The sequence below is a fragment of the Urocitellus parryii genome, chromosome 6 (assembly GCF_045843805.1).
Source record: "Urocitellus parryii isolate mUroPar1 chromosome 6, mUroPar1.hap1, whole genome shotgun sequence".
Taxonomy (NCBI): Eukaryota; Metazoa; Chordata; class Mammalia; order Rodentia; family Sciuridae; genus Urocitellus; species Urocitellus parryii.
The window spans coordinates 31,779,269-31,791,913 of NC_135536.1; positions in this window are offsets into that span (position 1 = coordinate 31,779,269).

Below are 12,645 nucleotides of genomic sequence, written 5' to 3' on the forward strand. Positions count from 1 at the left end.
TGCCTGCTATACAATATATGTTCTGCAAACTATGGGTCAAGGAATAATATCAACTTTCCAATCTCATTATTTAAGAAATACATTTTGTTAAAAGATAGCTGCCATAGAAAATTATTCCTCTGATAGATGTGGAAAAAATAAATTGAACACCTAAAAATGATTAACTATTTCAGATACCATTAAGAACATTTGTAAGCCAGACATAGTAGTACACATTTGTAGTCCCAGCTACTCAGAAGGCTGAGGCAGAAGGATTGCTTGAACCCAAATGAGTTTAAGGCCGATCTGGGCAACATAGAAAAACCCTGTCTTTTAAAAAAACAAAACAAAATAAAAACATTTGTGATTCATTGGAGGAAGTAAAAAAAATTATATATATATATATATCTTCAGGCATGGACAGAAGTTAATTTAGGAAGGTAGATACACATTCAAGGAAGAATACTGGCTGTCTCCAGAGTGAGAAGCAGCCCTGATTTGGGCTGGGAGTCCAATATTTATAGAAAACCTGTATCAGGGTCTGGATTGGAGATGGATTCAGGGTGGACTTGCAATTTTGCACCAGTTTTCTGCACTTGTATATCTCCCTCATTTTACAAGGGGCTAAGGTTTGGAACTGCATTTTCTGCATCTCGATGGCTTGATTCTGCGTTTCAAAGGCTTGAGGGGGTATCCCTTAAGATTTCCTATTTCTCTTTCCTTATCCTAAATCTCTATCTCATCCTCCCCACCAGATTTAATTCCTTAATCTTAAGGGTTGGTGAGGGGTGAAGATCATTCTTTTATGGCTGCTTCAGGCTGGCAAGGGGTGATGACCCTGCCTAGCCAGGGATCAAAAGTCTCATCCTAACTATCTAAAGGAGATAGACACTGGTCTCAATTGCAGGGATGGGTTGATATTCTGCGTTGCCAACTTCTCAACATGGAATTGTAATCTGGAAGATACAAGCTTTATTAGATTAAAAGGACCCAGACTAAGCAATAGGAACAGAAGTATAGTCATAAGAGGTCCTAACAGTGGAAACAGCCAAGTGAGGGTAGATAAGTAAGCATTAATAGTTTTATTTATCTGTACTTATCTCAGAATCTGTATTATTTTTCTACATCCTTTACTTACTTTTGGTACAACTGATGCAAATGTACATCAATTTACATTTAAAAGGACAAGTATTTTTAAAAAAAATTTTTTAGTTGTAGTTGGACACAATACCTTTATTTTATTTATTTATTTTTATGCAGTGCGGAGGATCGAACCCAACGTCTCACATGTGCTAGGTGAGCACTCTACCCCTGAGCCACAACCCCAGCCCCAGGACAAGTATTTTTAATGTCCACTTATGATTGTTCTTTAGTTATACTTTCCTGCTAGATGTATAATACCAAGTTGGTCAAAAATTGACCTTGTTCTATCTATTGCTAGGTCAGATGAGAACCCTCAGGGATCACTTTTGGGAGCTTGTTTGAAGCCTCTTGCTTTTTTCAATCTTCTTTTACCAGTTGTGCCATCTGCCAGGATAGGTCAGGGTCTTGATGACCACATGTGGCTTCCCTTGGAAGCATCAGGGACATTTCCCTTTCCAATGACCCTCCTCTTTCCAGAATGTGCATTTGTTGGCTTCCTGTTCTCTAGGGTCTTCTTGATCCCCCTGAACAGGAGGTCAAGTGATTCACCCAGAGTTGCAGGACATTTAGAGCAGTCCCATTGTTCATTAGGTTCTAGCTGACCTTAGAGGGCAAAGGCCAAAGAAGTAAAAATATTAATATTAACTAGAGTGTGGAAGAAAGTTGATTCCAACCCTCTTGGATAAATTCTATGGCTTCAAAACATCATTGGAGAAAGTAACTACGAATATGGTGAAAATAGTAAAAGAACTAGAATTAAAAGTAAAAACTGAAGATGTGACTGAAGTATTATAATCTCACAATAAAAATTTCATGGATGAAGAATTGCTTTTCATAGATTAGCAAATAAAGTGTTCTCTTAAAATGTGATCTACTCCTGGTGAAGGTGCTGAGAACATTATTGATTTTTTTAGTTATAGGTGAAAATAATATCCTTATTTTATGTTTATGTGGTGCATGAGGATTGAACCCAGTGCCCCACACATGGTAGTCGAGCACTCTACCTGTGAGCCACAACCCCAGACCCCAGACAAAGTTATTGTAAGGAGTGGTTCTTCAAGGTCAATAAGAAGCAGAAGCTCTGGGGAAGTTGGCTTGATTGGGAACTTATCACTTGTGCAGTAATTCTTCCTCCTCCAGGCAGCCGATGCCCCAAGGCTAGTTAGGACACTAGTATCTCTATCTCCAGGGAATTGTGTTTGAACCTAGGGCTGTCTAAGCCAATAAATTCTGAGGTATCACAGAATTCTTTCTGAACAGGATGTCTGCCGAAGCAACGGAATAATTTCAGACGGGGGGAAATTGCACAGAGAGTTCTCTGGGGTGCCTACCTATGCTTTAGAGTTGGCTCAGACGCGCCCGAAGTTCATTTAACAAAGGAGGTGAAAGATCTACACACCACTGAAAACTATTCACAACTGATGAACAAAAATGAAGAAAATATAAATTAATGGAAAGATATCATGTTCACCTTGGGGGGGCGGGGCTTAATATTGTTAAAATATCCATTCTATCCAAACAATCTACAGATTCAATGCAATCCCTATCAAAATACCAATGACATTTTTCACAAAACCACAAAAGACCCCAAATAGCCAAAGCAATCTTGGGCACAAAAAACCATGCTAGAGAAATCATACTACCTGATTTCAAAAAAGTTATTGTAACCATACTATGAAGCATGGTGCTGACATAAAAATAAACACACAGAAATATGTGTGTTGCTCTGGCCCAAACCTAGGAGTCATGTTTGATTATTATTTTCCTCCTCTTCATGTCCAAAATCTATCCCCAATACAACAACCTCTATACCTCAGTATTCTTGCCCACACCATTATTATCATCTTTTGTTTGGTTTATTGTATTGACCTCCTAAGCCTTTCCTTTCCTCCAGTCTTGTTTTCACTAATGGTCAGGGTCAATAGTTACAAATTTCGGAAATTGACTGATTTAAGCAGAAAAGAGATTCTTTGGAGGAATATTGGCAGGGGATTTGAAGACAAACTGGTGCACGGCTTTGGAAGAGCAGATTATAAAATGCAGAGGAAATGGAGTATTACGTGGTTGTGGGAAGTGCTGGGTGGGAGCTGCTCTATACAACCTGTATAGACACCGTCCCCAATGGTCCACGATGTGGCCATTAGCTTTACTGTGAAGCGTTAATGACTATGCCAAAGCAACCTGCAGAAAGATGAGGACAGAACTTTAAGAAGCTTTTCTCCACCTACTCTCCCCTGCTATGTTCTACCGATCCTCAGTTTTCCCCTACTCCCTCCACCTCCCATCTTCTCCAGTCCTTTCTACAGTCTCTAGTTCAACACAGACTCCATTTCCCCCTGGAGTTTCTCACAGAGATAGGGATGATGAAGGAAATTCCTGGAGTCCATGCTCCCTTCTTTCGATTTTCTACAGGTCTGATTTTAGAAGAAGCAGCTAGCAGCTGGATCTAATCTGCCATCTCAGTCATCTCTGGTGTGTTCTGTTTCTTCACAAGTTTCTGCAATTACTAGAGGCTATGTCATTATTGAAAGGAAGGAATGGCCTATACAGATTTAACTTATTTCCTCCACAATGAGAATTGAACCACGAGGTGCCCTACCACTGAGCTGCATCCCTAGCCTTTCTCATTTTAAAAATTTTGATATAGAATCTCACTAAGTTTTCCAGGCTGGGCTTGAACTTGCCTATCATACAGAGTCACTAGGATTACAGGTGTGTGCTGCTGTGCCAGGCTAGCCTACAGATTTTTTAAAATCTCAAATTGCACACCTTATAGAAGGCTGATTTGCTGTCATCACTACAATAATTACAACCCCAGGAATGAATCTGGAATCCATTGTGGATTAAAATTCATCTTAATTAATTTAAACAAATACTTGGGTAATTATTATAAGCCAGGCACAATGTTAGGTGCTAGAAATAAAAACTAAAGAAACCGACCCTGCCCTCTTGTAGAGGAGAAAGACTATCTTATAATACTGTAAAATGAGTTATCTGCAAGGTAATTAAGAGTGTGAACTTTGTCAAAAGGATGGTTTCACATAATGGTAGCATTTGAACAGAGAATTGGAAGAATGTGCAGAAAAATTTTTTAAATATTTATTTTTAGGTGAACACAGTATCTTTATTTTACAATTATGTAGTGCTTAGGTGCCGCAGTCCGGCTGCAGCAAAATAACTGGGGGGGGGGGGGGGAGACAAGCAACTTGTGTAGATTGATACAGCAGGAGTGGGAGCTGTTTATTGTAGGACAACAGAGGTATTTATACATTCCACACAGCTTATCTTAATTAACATAAACTAGATACAACAGTCAACCAATAAGGAATCTCCACACTTTATGGCTCACTGGCGCCACCTCACAAACCACTCCCCCTGGCAAAATACCAGGCACCATCCTGACTTGTTTACAGACTCTAACACTTAGGATCAAACCCAGTGTCCCTGCATGCTAGGTGAGCACTCTACCACTGAACCACAATCCCAGCCCTCAGAAATTTTTGAAGAAGGCAAATAGAAGGAAAATGTTACAGGCAAAGAGTGCAGTGTGAGATAAAGGAAAATGGCTCAAGGAAGCTTAGTATATTCTGGGAAACACAGAGATCTGAGTTTCTGGAGGAAAAGCTCCGAGGAAATACCCAGGAGATAAGATGAATGAGGAGGCAGCACTAAGGTGTGCCTGTAAATCAGTGTTACCAACTTTAGTTAAATTTTAAGAATAGCCAGGGCAGGCAATGGCATATGCTTGTAATCCCAGTGGCTCTGGAGGCTGAAGCAGGAGGATCTCCAGTTCAAAGACAGCCGCAGAAATTTAGTGAGGCCCTAAGAAACTCAGTGAGAACCTGTCTCTAAATAAAATATAAAAAAAGTGCTGGGAATATGGTTCAGTGGTTAAGCACTCCTGGGTTTAATTCCTGGTACCAAAAAAAAAAAAAAATGTTAAGAACAGATTAGAGCTGGGTGCAGTGGCATACACCTATAATCCCAGTGACTCAGGAGGCTGAGGCATGAGGATTGCATGTTCAAAATCAGCCTCAGCAATTTATTGAGGCCCTAAACAAAACCCTGTCTGAAAATTTAAAAAAATAAATAAAAAATGCTGGGTATGTGGCTCAATAATTAAGTACCCTGGGTTCAGTCCCTGGTGCCAAAAAAAAAAAAAAAAAGACAAGCCATAATGTTTTTTTGTTTGTTTATTTTTTTTTGTGATGCTGGGGATTGAACTCAGGGCCTTGTGCATGCGAGGCAAGCACTCTACCAACTGAGTTATATCCCCAGCCCCAAATCATGATATTTTAAAAAATAAAAATTAAATCAACTGTTTATAGACAGGCGATGTTTGTAGTTTTAAAACTTTATGTCTTGGCAATGCTGGGAATCAAACCCAGGGCCCCTACCCCGAACTACATACCCAGCCCTAGTTTTTGGTTTTATAGTTAGGTCTACCATCTAGTCATAATTGTTTTTATATTGTATGAAGTACAAATCAAAGTTCATTTTTATGTATATGAATTACCAAATATTTCTATACCATTTGTTGAAAATACCATTCTTTCTCTACTGAATTGCTTGGTATCTTAGTCAAAAATTGGCTGTCCACATATTTGTGAGTGTATTTATATATTGTGAGTATACTGGACATCCTGATCTATCGATCTATGTGTTTATCTTTATAAAAATACAACGCTTGATTGTATGTAACTTTGATTATGGTAACGTTACAATAACTCTTAAAATTAGATAGTGTTAGACCCTTAATTTTGTTCTCATTCCTCAAAGTTGCTTTGGTTATTCTAGGTCCTTTGCATTTTCATATGAATTTTAGTATCAATTTGTCAATGTTTATTAAAAAAAACTGTGAAAATTTGATTGGGATGTAACTGAATCTAAAGATTAATATGGGGAATATTCACATCATAAAAATATTAAATCTTGTAACCAGAAAATTTGATATATATCTTCCATTTATTTAGATTTTTAAAAATTTCTCTAAGAAGTATTTTGTTGTTTCAGGACTTTTGTCAGATTTTTTTCAAAAATTAATTGACCAAAAATACAAGAGTTTATTTCTGCATTCTTAATTCTGTTCCATTATCTCTGTATCTATTTTTATGCCATTATTCCCACCATTTTAATAATTACAGATTTATAAGAAGTTTTACAATTGGCATGTATGCCTTCAATCCTGTCCTTCTTTCCAGAATTGTTTATTCTGGTTTCTTTGCATATGTATATAAATCTTAGGGCAATTTTTTTTAAAGAAAGAGTGAGAGAGGAGAGAGAGAGAGAGAGAGAGAGAATCTTTAATATTTTATTTTTTAGTTCTCGGCGGACACAACATCTTTGTTGGTATGTGGTGCTGAGGATCGAACCCGGGCCGCACGCATGCCAGGCGAGCGCGCTACCGCTTGAGCCACATCCCCAGCCCCCTTAGGGCAATTTTTAAAGATAAATTTTGCTCAGACTTTCCTGGAGATTACATCGAATCTACAAATAGATTATAATTAGATTATACTTTGAAAAGCAACACCATGCTAACAATATTGATTATTCCAATCCATGAACATGGAATTTCTCTCCATTTATTTAGAACTTCTATAACTTTTTCAGCAAAGCTGTGTTATTTTCAGTACATGAGTCTTTTTTATTTTATCAAATTTATTTCTAAGTATTTAATTATTTTATCCATTTTACTTTTGTGAAATCACTGTTTTTCCTTAGTTTCATTTTTAAATTATTCCTCACTAGAATGTAAAAACAAAACACAAGTAATTTTTCTACATTGAGTTTTGTATCCTGGAACTTTGCTGAACTTGTTTATTAGTTCCAATGAGGTTTTTTAAAAGATTATTTAAGATTTTCTACATATAGGATCATGTCATCTGAAGTTAACACAATTTTCATTTTCCCTTTCCAATCTAGATGCTTCCCCTTGCCCCCTCCCCACCCCCGTTTTGTTTTAGCTACAGCACAATGTTAACAGAAGTAGCAAGACATGGCATCCTGCCTTGTTTCTGATCTAAAAGCAAAGTTATCATTAAGTGTAACTGCCTATAGATTTTCCATAAATGCCCCAGATTTAAGAAAATTGGGGGAAAATCCACTCATAAATTACAGACTATATCATAATAAAACCTAGAAATTTTATATAGTGTGAGGTTTGAATCAAAATTTCATGGAACTTAATGGAAATGTGGTATTTCAAAAGTTATGGGATGTACCCATGCATAGTGGCACATGCCTATAATTCCAGTGACTCAGGAGGCTGAGGTAGGAAGATCACAAGTTCAAGGTCAGCCTCAGCCACATAGCATGAGCCTCAGCACCTCAGCAACTTAGTGAGACGCTGTCTCAGAATAAAATTTTTAAAAAGTGGACTAGGTAACTCAGTGGTAAAGTGCCCCTAGGTTAAATCTACTAGGGGGATTTAACTAGGGGGGCTGGGGATGTGGCTCAAGCAGTAGCGCGCTCGCCTGGCATGCGTGCGGCCCGGGTTCGATCCTCAGCACCACATACCAACAAAGATGTTGTGTCCGCCAAGAACTAAAAAATAAATATTAAAAATTCTCTCTCTCTCTCTCTCTCTCTCTCTCTCTCTCTCTCTCTCTCTCTCCTCTCTCACTCTCTCTTTAAAAAAAAAAAAAAGTGGACTAGGTAACTCAGTGGTAAAGTGCCCCTAGGTTAAATCCTCAGTAGCAGAAAGACAAAAAAGACCATTGGAAAGTGACCACCCCATTAGGGTGGAGCCCTTACAAATGGGATTAGTACCCTTACGTGGAGCCCAAGAAAGAATAATAGCTATGTGAGCATACGTGAGGACACAGCAAGAAGCAATTTCTATGAATCAGAAAAAACAACCAAATTCAGACACCAAATCTGCTGACACCTTGATCTTGGACTTCTTTACCTCCAGAGTTGTGAGAAATTGCCGGGGATGTGGCTCAGTGGGAGAGCACTTGACTAACGTGTGAGACACTGGGGTCAATCCTCAGCACTACATAAAAATAAGTAAACAAAATAAAAGTATATTTTAAAAAACTGAAAAAAAATTTTAAAACTGTTAAAAAAAAGAATTGTGAGAAATAAATTTCTGGTTTTTATAAGCCAACCAATGTATGGTATTTTATTATACAAACCCAAAAGGAATAAGATATCCCCAATCTAAAGATAAAATTTGATATTAATAAATAAAGTTTAGGAATGTTTTTGGGCCCAAAAATCATTATTAAAAAATTTTACTACTGTACAAATAAAAATAAATATCTGAGTAATAGTATTTTTAAAAATATTATTATTGCCAGGTGTGGTGGCATACACCTGTAATCCTAGCAGCTCCAGAGGCTGAGATAGGAGGATCTGGAGTTCAAAGCCAGCCTCAGCAAAAAAAAAAAAAAAAAGGCACAAAACAACTCAGTAACTCAGTGAGACCCTGAGGCAAGCACTCTACCACTAAGCTATAACCACAGCCCTTCTGAGATATTCCTAAAGAGAAACATCTAGACTAGAAGCCAGATGATTTGGGGTTTGAAGGATATGCCCTACATGACAGATTTATTATGAAGATACACAGGTTGAACATTCTTGTCTGGAAATCTAAACATCTCCAATGCTCCAAAATCAAAACACAGTAAATATAAAACTGACATGGGGCTGGGGTTGTAGCTCAGTGGTAGGGCACTTGCGTAGCATGTGTGAGGCACTGGGTTTGATCCTCAGCACCACATAAATATAAATAAATAAAATAAAGGTATTGTGCCATCTACAACTAAAAGTTATATATATATACATATATCTGACCACCACAAGTAAAAGAATTACACACTTGTCCTCATGTGGAGGGTCAGAGTCAAAACTCAGGTCCATAGCACACAGTCTACCTATTATTCCCAAGGAGAAAAGACCCTCCCAGCCCTCTTCAGCCTCAAAATATCTTTTCTGTGCATGCCCAGATTCCCACACAAGCATGCCCAGAAAGGGCAATGAGATGGCCCATGCCGAGGCCAGATGCACCGGAACAGGCTTTGATGACCTGGGGCTGAGACCTTCATGCATTTCTCACTGTGGTTTGGTTTGGTTTTTGCTTATTCTTTGCTCTGTGGTGTAAATATATTGCTGAAAATATCCAAAAGGCCTGCAGATACCATATGGATAACAATAACAAGAAAAAGAAGAAAAATGTATGTTTGTCTATAGCACAGAAAGTCAAGCTGTTGGAGAAACTGGACAATGGTAAGTGTGGAATGTTTTATAGAAGAGTGTGGTGTTGAAATGATCAGGGGATGGCCTGAAGAAACAATAGAGTGTTGAAGTTTTATGCTGAAAGTTAATGAAAGATAGAAAAACTCTGCATAAGGCTAAAAATGAAGACCTGTGTATGGTAAGAGTAGATCCCTCAGTGTTGCAGTGAACATGTGCCACTTAGCATATGCTGATCATGAAACAAGCAAAGTTTTATCACCAGGAACTGAAATTGAAGAGAACTGGGTGTGAATACTCAACAGGCTGGTTGCAGAAAACTTTTAAAACACAGGAGATATTTATTTATTTTGGTACTGGTGATTGAAGCCACATCCCAGCTCCTTTTATTTTTTATTTATTAAATATATTAAATATATATTATATATATATATAATATATTAAATATATTTTTTAGTTGTAGCTGAACACAATACCTTTATTTTTATGTGGTGGTTTATGTGGTGTTGAGGATCGAACCCAGTGCCTATTCCTATCCCTCTCCCTTCCTTTCATTACCCTTTGTCTAATCAACTGAGCCACATCCCAGCTCTTTTTATTTTTTTATTTTGAGACAGGGTCTCACCAAGTTGCTTAGGGCCTCCCTTAGTTGCTAAGGCTGGCTTTGCGATCCTCCTGCCTCAGCCTTCCAAGTCGCTGGGATTATAGGTGCATGCCATCGCTCCTGGCAGGCATTAAATTTCTAAAGATTGGTGGTGGTAAAGCATTGGCTGATCACAAAGCTGTGGAGAAATTCATTGACATGTTTGCCGAAGATGACATCGCTGATGACATCAGAACAAGTTTAAAATGCTGTTAAAACAGCACTGTTTTGGTGGTGTTGTCCCAGAAACAAAATGACCACAGCAATTGAGACGGTCCCTACAGGAATCAAGAATCGAAGCACATGCCTATAATCCCAGCGGCTCCGGAGGCTGAGGCAGGAGGATCTCCAGTACGAAGCCAACCTCAGCAAAAGAGAGGCACTAAGCAGCTCACTGAGACCCTGTCTCTAAATAAAATACAAAATAGGCTGAGGATGTGGCTCAGTGGTGAGTACCGTTGAGTTCAATCCCTGGTATACCACCACCATCACCACCACCACCCACAAGGAAAGGAAGGAAGGAAGGAAGGAAGGAAGGAAGGAAGGAAGGAAGGAAGGAAGGAAGGAAGAAAGAAAGAAGAGAGAGAAAAACAATTGTGCTGGGATATGCAATGCAGCAAGCATGCCTAAATGTAAGCCTGCTGTACAAAGCAAAAGCTTGTGTTCTCACTGTCATAAGAATGAATTTTTTGTTACTTTTAATTATACATGACAGTAGAATGTATTTTGGTATATTATACACACATGGTATGTATAATATGGTATTTTGGTATATTATACCACCCATTCTTGTGGTTCTTCATGATGTATTGTTACACTGGTCTTGTATTCCTATATGAACATAGGAAAGTTATGTCCAATTCATTCTGTCTTTCCTATTCCTATCCCTCTCCCTTCCTTTCATTACCCTTTGTCTAATCCAATGAATTTCTATTCTTCCCTCTCCCAACCTTATTGTGTATTAGCATCCACATATCAGAGAGAACATTCAGTCTTTGTTTTGGGGGGATTGGCTTATTTGATTTAGCTTGATGGTCTCCAGTTCCATTGATTTACCAGCAAATGCCATAATTTCACTCTTCCTTATGGCTGAGTAGTATTCCATTGTGTATATATACCACATGAAAGTGAATCTATTACCAGTCCATTCATATGCTAAAGAAAGGCATGACACCAGAGACATTTTATTTTATTTTATTTTATTTTATTTTATTTTATTTTACTGGGGATTGAACCCACTGACATTTTAGCACTCGACTTACATTTCCATCCCTTTTATACTTTTTATTTTCAGACAGTCTCACTAAGTTCTTACCACTACTCCTGGAAGAAGCATCTTTTCTTAGTGGTTTCACAAACATTTTGTACCAGCAGCCCATAGACACCTAAAGGAAGCTGGAGGACTGGAATGTAGTCCACTGGTAGAACACTTGGCTAACATATACAAAGTTCAGTCCCCAGCAACACACAAATACAAAGCTATACCTATGGAAACTGGACTGGATAGTAACTGCAAGATTTTGATATTCCTTGACAACCATTCTGTTCATCCTCCAGCTAAAATTCTCTATTTTGGGGGGGGTGGGGAGGTTACTAGGGATCCAACTTGACCACTGAGCCACATCCCCAAACCTATTTTCTATTTTATATAGGACAGTGTCTCACTGAGTTGCTCAGCACCTCGCTTTTGCTGAGTCTGGCTTTGAACTCACAATCCTCCTGTCTCAGCCTCCCAAGCTGCTGGGATTGCAGGCATGCACCACTGTACCAGGCTTAAAATTCTATTTTAAAAAATATTTATTTTTTAGTTATAGGTGGACATAATATCTTTATTTTATATTTATATGGTGCTGAGGATCAAACCCAGTGCCTCACGCATGGTAGGTGAGTGCTCTACCTCTGAGCCACAATCCCAGTCCCTAAAATTCTCTTTAAATATGTTTATACCTCTAGCATTTAGAGAAATGCAAATCAAAACTATTCTAAAATTTTATCTCATTCCAGTCAGAATGACAGCTATTAAGAATATAAACAACAAGTGTTGGTGAGGATGTGGGGGAAAAGGCACACTCATACATTGCTGATGGGACTGCAAATTGGTGCAACCAATTTGGAAAGCAGTATGGAGATTTCTTGGAAAACTTGGAATGGAACCACCATTTGACCCAGCTATCCCACTCCTCAGTTTATACCCTAATTACTTAAAAACAGCATACTACAGGGACACAACCACATCAATGTTTATCGCAGCACAATTCACAATAACTAAATTGTGGAACCAACCTAGATGCCCTTCAATAGATGAACGGAAAAAGAAACTGTGGTATATATACACAATGGAATATTACTCAGCATTAAAAGAGAATAAAATCATGGTGTTACAGTTAAAGCTTTGTCCCGGGGTTTCATAAACTGACTTCCAGACCACTCACATATAATCGAATCAAGCCTTTATTGAAGCACACCAATGGCGGCTGACCAAAACATAAAGCTGTTCCCCTGATCAGCCCCAAGCAATTGCAAGAGCAATCCTTATAAGCCTGAAAACTGAAAAAGGGATGTTCGGGGGTCTAGCCATTGCAAGCAAGCCAGGTTACAGAAGCGGGAGAGTGCAGTCAAGTGGCAGGAAGCCTAACCAATCACAGTTAGCCCAGTCACCCCAGTTACAGAAACAGAGCCCTGTT